This window comes from Gadus chalcogrammus, chromosome 13, assembly GCF_026213295.1.
Source record: "Gadus chalcogrammus isolate NIFS_2021 chromosome 13, NIFS_Gcha_1.0, whole genome shotgun sequence".
Lineage (NCBI taxonomy): Eukaryota > Metazoa > Chordata > Actinopteri > Gadiformes > Gadidae > Gadus > Gadus chalcogrammus.
Window position 1 is genome coordinate 25,426,083 of NC_079424.1, and position 11,212 is coordinate 25,437,294.

At 44.9% G+C, this 11,212-nt stretch overlaps 3 non-coding genes across 3 annotated transcripts; all 3 read right to left on the reverse strand.

Moving 5' to 3' along the window:
- Positions 1-1,445: 1,445 nt before the first annotated feature.
- Positions 1,446-1,610, reverse strand: LOC130402696 (U1 spliceosomal RNA). The gene has a single exon (XR_008903972.1). It is a non-coding gene; the product is annotated as a U1 spliceosomal RNA (small nuclear RNA).
- A 3,951-nt stretch (positions 1,611-5,561) lies between these two features.
- On the reverse strand, positions 5,562-5,752 carry LOC130402704 (U2 spliceosomal RNA). Its single transcript, XR_008903979.1, has one exon. It is a non-coding gene; the product is annotated as a U2 spliceosomal RNA (small nuclear RNA).
- Positions 5,753-10,556: 4,804 nt separating this feature from the next.
- Positions 10,557-10,721, reverse strand: LOC130402698 (U1 spliceosomal RNA). The gene has a single exon (XR_008903974.1). It is a non-coding gene; the product is annotated as a U1 spliceosomal RNA (small nuclear RNA).
- Between the last annotated feature and the right edge of the window lie 491 nt (positions 10,722-11,212).

Genomic DNA, 11,212 nt, shown 5'->3' on the forward strand with positions numbered 1-11,212 from the left:
AAATGCACTTTACCGTTTAAACAAACTGGACAATGGTCTTCTTGGTAAAGGGTATCAGCAACTGGTATTTGACCCCAACTTACCAAAAAGATGGTGCAATATCCTCCTAACCTGCTATATAATTGCCACTAAATAGGCAATATATAGACAGACAACGGAGGGGATCACTGTCTTAGCCAAAAGGCCGAGAAGCGGGTCAATCTTTTTAACCTTAATCAGTTCCAATCTAACACAATCAGTTTACATACCCTTTAGTGGTTGTTCATGTTCAGATAATCTGTGTTTTTGTCATGCATGTTGTTTGTCTTTGTCAGCTTCATGTGTTTGTGATGTTTGTATGTATTTGTCTGCTTCAGTTTTAACAAAAGTTTGCTAAAGAAAACACAAAAGGGAGGAACAGCTTGAGCCTTTATTTGTTGATTGGTCACCTGAGTCTTTGGATAATCATGTTCATTATTGCACTTTAGCCTGTACAAGCCAATTGTTGAGTTGTATCTTAAGTACAAGTGTGTGTTCTTCAATTGTTGAGATTTTTGCATTATTATTAATGTTATTTATATGTGCCTTTCCTTTTGATGTGTGCATGTCTGTCAGCTCCATGTTTAACTGAAATGTTTGCAAATGGTAGTACATGTTTGTCTCTCGTCTCATGCTCTCGTGTTCTCGCCTGTAGATCTGTACCTTGTTGTGGTGGGCGAGCTTTTAATTAAACAGATCTTGTTTACTTGTGTTTTATATGCATTGCCTTTTCAATGAAACCCATTCGGGGTGAAAAATAAAAGTTGTAAAAGAATTTGAGTCTCTGTGTGCTTGGCTTTCACAAGGGGTGGGGTAGTGGAAAGAAAAAACACACCAAAGAAATTAGAAGTCCTTGTGTCTTCTCTCCCGCAACCAGAGGTGTGAATACACCCCCACTTTGCTGGCTGCACTCCCTGTGTGGTCAAAATAATGAGTTCTGTGAATGGCTCTGTCATCCAGACAAAGGGAGTGCACTGAATACATTCTTATTATTTTTCTTAATTCAGCCCAAAAATGTAACAATTAAACACTTTTCCACTTGATAATATGAATCTCATCAGCTACATCAACTCAAAGTATGAAAATAATAAACAAAACATTCAGCAGACTAGCGGATTTTGATAATCTAGGCCTTGCACATAATATTTCTGGAAATAAGGATCCATAATGAATGAAAGGAATGAATGAATGAATGAATGAATGAATGAATGAATGAATGAATGAATGAATGAATGAATGAATGAATGAATGAATGAATGCGTTATTCCAGACTCAGAGTTCCATATTTGAACGCAATGCATTACACTGCTTGCGCGTCATCGTTTGCGTGATCTTTTGAAGAAACGTAGCGATGCAAAACATGGTATGGACTGCAATATAGCACGATGAAGCCATTCATAGCTATTATTTCTTTAGAACAACATGATCAGGGGAGAGCGCGAACGCAGTCCCCCACTACCAGAAATTATGCAATCGAGATTCCCACATTTGGGGAATTCGCACGGGTCAGCAACAGCCTCAGTGCAATGGCTGAGCCTCGCTATGGGTGAACCACCTTCTTGATCATGGTATCTCCCTTGCCAGGTAAGTATGAGTTGTACACGTTCAGGTGGGCTGAACGATGCCCAGGCCCGTCGCTATGGGCGGGCCATAGGGGGCCGGGCCCGCCCCCCACAATAATTGTGCCCCCCCAAATGAGGCACGTCTCAAAAAAAAAAATATTTTATATTATTATTTATATTATTAACGCTCAGTTCACTTGCATGGGCCCTTCACAACTTAAGTATAATTGACCGCTGTCAAGGTAAACAAAGGATTTTTTGCCTCTAATGGCGTCTTTGGTACCGCTCATGGACATAATACCATAGCATAATACCGCTCCGCAAGAAGTCCGGTAACTTGTCAACCCCAGCGTCTTCGGTTGCTAAGCGACGTCAACGTCTTTGGCGGACTATTAAATCTGCCGATCTAGGCTACGTAGGCCTACGTGACTACGTCCATTTAGCCGCTAGTTACCGCGCATTTTGAAGTGAAGCTGGATGATTTTTCGCTAGCTTACTTTCATTTCTAGTTCATCATCATGGCTATTCGTAAGTGGTTGAAAAGCCCACCAACAGTCTAATAATCAGTCAGATAATTTCCTGGACCCATCAAAGGTAACCGTAACACCTCTCCTGCTATTAGCTGGAACTGATGTGGCTGAATCTGAATATACTGTGGCTTGTGAGTTCCTGGTTAAGAAAATGAATGACACCCAGAAGACGGAAAATGGACAATAGCAAACATCCTTAGCACATTCAACTGTGCACTCCAGGCTATGCCGACTGTTCTCACAGCTACACCCTTGCCCTAACTTTAGGAGCTTCCACAGCAATGTGTGAAAAGTAATTTTCCAAGCTCATAAACGTCTTCTCAGAGCATCGGCGCACTATGTTGCACAGACGCAAGGCCCAGCTGATTCAGCTTGCTTTTGAAAAGGACCTGACTCACAAGTTTACATCTGAGTGGAAGGATATGTTGATGAGGAGGTTCAGCTCGGAGAAACGCTGCCTCCCGCTGAGGACAGGGAGGGAGGGAGGGAGGACAGCGCTGAATCCACTCAAAGTAAGCTACCGTGTGTGTGTGTGTGTGTGTGTGTGTGTGTGTGTGTGTGTGTGTGTGTGTGTGTGTGTGTGTGTGTGTGTGTGTGTGTGATGGCAATGCATATCCCTCTGTTAACTGCTATTACACCTAATATGTTGTATAGTCCAGTGTTTTATGGATATATATTCATAGCATTGCTTCTATGTATTGCTTTAAATGACGAGGAATGATGTGATGTTGTAGGGAAGGCTATAGGCTACCGGGTGATATTGCTGTTGGTTATGATTAACGTGATGATTATGTGCTGCGCGAATAGAGGAAATATACGTACGGTAGGCTAATAATAATTGTGCCCCCCTATGCATTTCATATCATATGCCCCCCTTCAGACTCAGGTCTGGCGACGGGTCTGACGATGCCCACGCGTGTTCCCCAGGAGAACGGTTGCAAAGCATTCGGAGATGTCTAGACTTTAATAAACACTGTAGACCACCGGTATCATACACGATGACAGGCGAATCTGAAATCAGCGTGATGGAAGCATAACGAAAGGAAACCTGGAGGTCCGAGTTATCGACACGCCACAGAAAGAATCCTTTTTTCTTTCTTAAACAACAGAATAGTGGTGGCGAGATGATGCCTCATGAAACGTCAAAGCCTCGCAGCCAGGTGAACCATCAAAGTGGTTCGACCTCGAAGCTTCAAATGAGTACGCTAGGGACAAGGAATGAAATTATGATGAAAGAAAGAGTTTCCTGTGATGATGTGATGTTTGTGTGGTGAGACGCAGGGGCAGAGCCCTTTGTAATGATCAGGGCCGTCACAGCCAATGGCTTGCGTCTCCACCTTATTTATTCTGAGGTAGCTTTTTGTGTCGGGAGGTGCCACAATTTGTCTCCTCGTTATTTCCTGCTACGCCCCTCCAGGCAACTTGCTACCGGTATGTACGCGTGCTTTCCCTATGGACGCTCTAGCTGATTTGTTTGGCATGGTGATTTACTTTTTCACACTGGTCGCTTTGCAGCGCTTGTGCCTGTTGCTTGCTGGTGCCTGCTGGTGCCCTGCCTTGGTTGGTGATGCGTGCAGGTTGTTGATCGCGTAACAGTCTCGGTGTGGATTCCAACCGAATGCTAACATTCAGCGGTGCGCTGTGAGCCGCTGGCTTAAGTAGGAAGTTGCCAACTTCCTGGTAGGTATCCCTTATTTTATATCGCTATTGTTTTTAGAATTATGTTTAGCACTAACGGGGTGACCTGTATGCCTTCTAGGTACTGCCGATTGTGTCGTTGCCGACTGCTGTTTTTGCCACCCGTTGTTTACCACCAAAGCTGCCCAACTGTCCTGGGCTAGCCTGGAGGATAGCGGCGAAGACGCCAACGACCACTATCTGAACGTGATCTGTCTGTTGACTTGTCCTTGTGTGTTTCCACCTGTCCGTGTCGCAACTAGTGTGTGTCGGTGTGTGTGTTTGTAGAGTGTTGGCGAGTGCGCGCGTGTTTGTCCTGGGCTAGCCTGGAGGATAGCGGCGAAGACGCTAACGACCACTCTTTGAACGTGATCTGTCTGTTGACTTGTCCTTGTGTGTTTCCATCTGTCCGTGTCGCAACTAGTGTGTGTCGGTGTGTGTGTGTGTGTGTGTAGAGTGTTGGCGAGTGCGTGCGTGTTTGTCCTGGGGAAGTGTTTGGTTTAATTTGGGGGATTCTGTTTATGGTTTGTTTTGAGCCCTGCTTCTGTTAAGCCACTGGCAGGAGGCCTTTTTTTATAGCTGCGGATAACCAGTGGGCTATCACGCATGTTTAAGATCCTTTTTGGCCTGGTTTGTGTGTTTGTGTTATATTTTGTTTTCTTACTCATTTCCTTTTTGTGAATTACATTTTGTGTAGTTGTGTTTATTGTTTTGTTTGGTCGTTTGTATCTGCCCTCATCTCTCTTTTGTTCCTTCGTTTCCAGGCGCTGAGTGCCCACCGCAGGGAGGCAACTAGATCCTTTAGGTGGTGGTGCCCCCTTCCCGAGTGTGGTTTCACGTGTGTCCTCTTGGAATTTCTCTTTTATCATTTTGATCCTGTTTTGCTGTGTGTATGTGCGAGCACGAGTGACTGGTTGGTGTTTATGTGTCTCCCCCCTCCGTCTCCTGGTATCTTGCCCCCTGCTGGTAAGCCTCAGCCCTAACCATCCTGTCTACCCCCTACATACCAATTGATTTCATTTATCCTGTTTTATTACATGTGGAACACGCATGTTTTAGTTAATAAAAACAACCTATTTTTGGAACTTCGTCTCTGGTGCCGTCAGTCAAACGAACGTGTGTGCTATATAATTGTTTGGATTTAATTGATTAGTATATCCCTGGGTGCAATCCCTAGGGTGGCGTTGTCGGTTAGCTTGGTTTTCCCCTAATGCCACATTTGCTTCGTACAACATCAAAACATTTAAGAATTAAAGTCATTTCAGTGATACGTGTGAGTGTGCCGTTCATAAATATCTCCCGAGCTCATGGTAGAGAACAAATCATTTGACAAAGGTTTTAAGTCATCCCGGGCAAAATAGATTGTCTTATAACTACAGTAGCCTACTAATAATTGTAATAATAGAACTGCATGATGTCTGAGAACGAGTGTGATTAATTACATAGCCATAAAAGTGATCTTGGAACTGGGTAGGGTCTTGTTTTTGTAAAAATGTGCCAATTGTGAACCCATATCGCGGAACAGCCCGAGATGAAGCCTCGAACGTCACGCGCCACGTCATTTCGCCTATGTGATACGGAGCTTCGCTGGGGGAGGAGCCGAGGTACTCGACACACGCCCCGATGCCTCGACGCAAACCATAACATCACTACAACAGAATATCGTTGGAGTAATTGTAAACAGTGCGTTTATGAATTGTAAATGACACTTTATTGTCTACATGCGGACGGGTGTACTCTCAGGAGGAGTTTAGTTTTGTTTTTCACAGTGAGAGAGGGGTGCACCGGTCCTGGAGGTACTGCAATACCAGGTCGATGCGTGGAGTGGACGGAGCAAGCGCCTTTTCCATCTCCCAGTTCGAAAAATCAATTTAATATATGGTCCCCGGGTAGGGGACGTATCAGATATTAAACTGATAAGAACAGATACTACACTTGATCTTAGCCAAAAGGCCGAGAAGCGATGCACACACATGCTCAGACCAAGAGGCGAGCTTCCCAGACACGTCGCTCCACTTGGCGGTTTAACAGACAACGACGAAACAAAAAAAAGACCAAGCAATCTGTGTGCGTGTTTGTGTGTCTGTGAAAGCTGGAGAAATAAACCGAGGTCGCTACATCTCTTTGCTGCTGCCTGCTGGCAGTCTCACTAGGCCGTCTGCATGTTTCACAAATAGAGTTTGGAGCAGTGGAGGCTTCTATGAGACTACAGGTGAAGCAGTGAGTGAACGAAATGTTGAATGTATTTTCTTTCTTTATTTATTATTTATTATGTTACCTTTTTAAATTAGACCAGTACGTGAGTGCACTGAATTTCGTTGTACTTCTGTCCAATGACAAATAAATATATATCTATAACACCCGGAACTCTATTGCAGCCAATGAGCTCGAGTTGAAAAAGAAAATAGCTTACAGCACGTGGTATTCCCCGGTGAAGCAGTCAACGGAGGATTCACTCAGGTAAATTTTATCCCCTGCATCGTTTGCTAGTTAATAATTAGACATTTTTTTTTACGGTTTGTATTAAGCTGTTTCGATTTTGTAGAAAGAGAAAAGATTTCGACCGTGTCATAACGTGGTCGTTGTGTATAAAGGGAAGAAGTAGTGGGTACGTTTTTAGCTGCTGGGTAGACTTTAGTCAACCTATCGCCGTTTTGTCGGTGAGCAACCATATTACCCGTGGGAAGTCTCGTTTTAATCGTGGCAATCTAAGCTTTCCAACGGTGTATGGCATTACTATATTCACCCAAGGGTCGTTGAAATAATAAGCTGATTAATGTGTGTTTTGTGACGATAGCTAGGCGCGGCTAACGACACTGTTTACAATAGTAAGGGCTACGTCGCATACCTGCAAACTTGTTGCTTTTCGGCGACAATCAACGTTTTCTTGGTCAATTTGATGTGGATATGTGTTAATATGGGTAAATGTGACTGTTTAGACAACAGCTGATGCGAGAGTAATTGTAACATGAAGCAATTTGGCGACCGTGTTAATCTCTTGACAATCTGGCGAGCTTGTTGTCCTAGGCTAATACACCAACAGCAGATTTCTGTATAATAAAGGGCTACATATTGTCAATCTAAATGATCTGCTTTTAGTTTTACTCATTTATTCATGTTTTACAGTACCAGATGGAACATGCCTACACATCAGTGCACCGTGTGCGACAAGACATTCGGTGAAAAGTCCAACCTGGCGAGGCATCTGAAGATCCATGCCATCGCCAGGGAGACCTTTATCTGTGATGTCTGCGGGAAGAGCTTGGCCACTAAACCATCGCTGGTCAGCCATCAACAGCTACACCAGTACCCCAACATCATTTTGTACCGGCAAGGAGAGGCCAGGCTGTACTGTACAGAGGCAGCAAGGTCTGTGGCAGAGGCCCGCAGCAGCACTGTTGTTGACCCTAAATGGCTGGATCTCAAGACAGCAGAGGCGGCTGCCAAGAGGTCGGGGGCTGAGCTGTGGAAAGGTCAGCTGGTCCTCACGTTCGGGTAGTACGCCGGTCAGACCTTCAGGTGGCTTGTGGAGAATGATGTCGGCTGGCTGGTGTGGCTGCTGTTCCAGTACTGCCAGCAGGGAGAGCAGAACGAGCTGCTGAAGTGGCAGAAGGAGCGACTGCTCCTTCGGCCACAAGGTGACTCCTCACCTGAAAGTGCTGTCGGACGCACCGTTCCCGGAGGCTCCTGCGCTGCCAACATCCCTCCCTCCGCCAGACCGGCCTCAGGTCCAGTACCGGCTCATCCATCACGAGGCTGGAAAGAGACGTGGTGAGAAGCGGAGGTAAGTTGTCATAAGCACTTTGTTTCACCTGTTGGCTGTGGAAAGCAAATAGCACACACGTCATATCAATACTGATCACATGTGTATTTTATGTTTCCAGATTATTTGTTGATGAGCCACAGCCTGTGACTCCCGCGAACCGACCCGTTCAGCCCACTGGGTTGTCGTCCTCCACCCGGCCGAAGCCTGCTGCGCTCACCCCCATTCTGCCGAGGCCTTCTGCGCCCACCCACCTCCAGCCGAGGCCACCCGCTGCGTTGACCTACGGCCCACCCCCTGTGTCGGCAGCACCCATACTGCAGGTCTTCCCCGCACAGCCACAGGCCCCCTCCGTCCTGTTTCGTGGGACATCCTGCAGCCAGAGCTTTGTCCCTCCTGCACCAACAGTGAAGGCATTCATGCCTAACAAGTCCTCAAGGCCATGTGGGGCTTGCCACATGCCAAACTGTGGTGGACAGTGGAAGAGGTACAACCCTTTTATCGGACAAAGTGGCTGGAAGCATGCAGAAAATGTTTTCCTACTGTCCATCCACTAGGAAGTCCACTACCCCTGGCTTCGACAATGTGGTGTATGACAACTTTGAACTCTTTAAGAGTGTCGTGGATGCAGAGTTGGAAAGGAGGACTGTGACTGTGACTGTGTGTGTGTGTGTGTGTGTGTGTGTGTGTGTGTGTGTGTGTGTGTGTGTGTGTGTGTGTGTGTGTGTGTGTGTGTGTGTGTGTGTGTGTGTGTGTGTGTGTGTGTGTGTTAGGGCTGGGCGATATATCGATATTTAAAATATATCGATATTTTTTCAAACGCGATATGAAACGAGACCATATCGTCAATATCGATATAATTTAATTTGCGTTGAAATTACAGCACATTTGTTCCAAATAACACCAGTTTCGAACCGCGCCTGCCGCCTGCTATTTCGTAACTCTGCTTATGTCTCTCCCGCTCTGCCTCCGGCTCACACACACAGCCTCTGCCTGCCCCCCCCCCGGCCCCCGGCCCCCTCCACTGACTCACGTCACTTTTTGAAACATGAGCCGTGTTCGAAATCGTTCACTATTTATTGGGTATTTTAAGTGCACTATATTGTGCATGAAATTAACCACTGAGAATTCGAACACCACTACAAAATGGCGAGCACCCTATATAGTGCACTATATCCGTGATAGGGAACGATTTCGAACACAGCTATGGAGTCCGCCTGCGCATGCAGCTTGCAGCTCCGAGGAGCTTGTTTGCAAGCGAAAGACCAACAGCTCCATAGTATGAAAATGGTTTGGATATAAGTTGTCTGACGAATTACAAAATCACGTAATTTGTGGAGAGTGCTTAAAAACTGTCGCAACCAAAGGGTTGCAATTCTGTCCATTATATTTCGGAGGCGCACAAAGCTTTTGGCCGTGATGTTATATATTATAATGTTCTCTAATACGAGGCGGAGGCAGTGTCTAGTCCACGGTTTATTCAACCATCAAACTGTATTCAATTCCGAACGGTAGAAATAGTAATATCAAATCTGCGCACGGAGCGCGCCGCACCCCCCCGCCTTCGACAAATATCGATATATATCTTATATCGATATTCTGCTTGAAGATATCGAGATATGACTTTTGGTCCATATCGCCCAGCCCTAGTGTGTGTGTGTGTGTGTGTGTGTGTGTGTGTGAATAACTTACCTCTGTGATGCCACTGTTCCTGTGCCATCTGTAAGAGAGAGAAAGAGGCTTGTTTGTGTGTGTTTGTCTCTGTCTTTGTGTGGGTTATGAAAGTGCTTCAGCAAGCACTATCTATTTATTTATATCGTTAAAAAAAATGCAAAAAAACTTTGTAGTATCCATTCTGGTCTATTTTCAATATCGAGGCCAATCTTTTTAACCTTAATCAGTTCCAATCTAACACAATCAGTTTACATACCCTTTAGTGGTTGTTCATGTTCAGATAATCTGTGTTTTTGTCATGCATGTTGTTTGTCTTTGTCAGCTTCATGTGTTTGTGATGTTTGTATGTATTTGTCTGCTTCAGTTTTAACAAAAGTTTGCTAAAGAAAACACAAAAAAACACAAAAGGGAGGAACAGCTTGAGCCTTTATTTGTTGATTGGTCACCTGAGTCTTTGGATAATCATGTTCATTATTGCACTTTAGCCTGTACAAGCCAATTGTTGAGTTGTATCTTGAGTACAAGTGTGTGTTCTTCAATTGTTGAGATTTTTGCATTATTATTAATGTTATTTATATGTGCCTGTCCTTGTGATGTGTGTATGTCTGTCAGCTCCATGTTTAACTAAATGTTTGCAAATGGTAGTACATGTTTGTCTCTCGTCTCATGCTCTCGTGTTCTCGCCTGTAGATCTGTACCTAGTCGTGGTGGGCGAGCTTTTAACTAAAATGATCTTGTTTATTTGTGTTTATATGGATTGCCTTTTCAATGAAACACATTCTGGTTGAAAAATAAAAGTTGTAAAAGTATTTCGGAGTCTCAGTGTGCTTGGGTTTCAGAAGGGGTGGGGTATTGGAAAGAAAAAACACACCAAAGCAATTAGAAGTCCTTGTGTCTTCACTCCCGCAACCAGTGGTGTGAATACACCCCCACTGTGATGGCTGCACTCCCTGTGTGGTCCAAACAATGAGTTCTGTGAATGGCTCTTATTATTTTTCTTAATTCAGCCTAAAAATGTAACAATTTAACACTTTTCCACTTGATTGTATGAATCTCATCAGCTACATCCACTCAAAGTATGAAAATAATAAACAAAACATCCAGCAGGCTAGTGGATTTTGATAATCTAGGCCTTGCACATGACATTTCTGAAAATAAAACCACCCACCAGTGGCCACCAGATAAAGCCGTCCGTTTTGATCCTCGATCCTTTTGGATCGATCCCAGGGTTGAGGGATAGGGACTTTGGGGGGGTCATGAGCCATTCCCAGGTGGTCGGGCGTGCTCAGGGTGGTATCATTCATAGCTATTATTTCTTTAGAACAACACGACCAGGGGAGAGCGCGAACGCAGTCCCCCACTACCAGAAATTGTGCAATCGAGATTCCCACATTTGGGGAATTCGCACGGGTCAGCAACAGCCTCAGTGCAATGGCTGAGCCTCGGTATGGGTGAACCACCTTCTTGATCATGGTATCTCCCTTGCCAGGTAAGTATGAGGATGGAAATACCCAGGGCGACGCTCACTTCCGGGTTGGCCAATATACGTCACCCCTCCACCACGCTATACTGTCAAAACACATGTTCAAGTTGAATGATAATGCATAAATGTATTCTTTATTCTGCCATAGAATTTATTTAAGGTGGGGGGGGGCATACAAGTATTTTGGCCATAGTGGATCCAGATCTGTTCCGGAGCATTTCAGCACCCCGGGCAACAGCGCAGGATTGCCAGGTCCTGCAAAAAACGTCCTGCCCACATACCGTTCAAAATCCACCCAAAATGTCCTAGATGCAGCCCAAATAAAAAGGATATTCCACCTTAGCCAACGTTTTGAAAGTAATAATAATTGAGGGAATATCTGTTGTTGTTGTTTTAGCAGTGAAATGCATTGTGTGTGTGTGTGTGTGTGTGTGTGTGTGTGTGTGTGTGTGTGTGTGTGTGTGTGTGTGTGTGTGTGTGTGTGTGTGTGCGTGTGTGTGTGTGT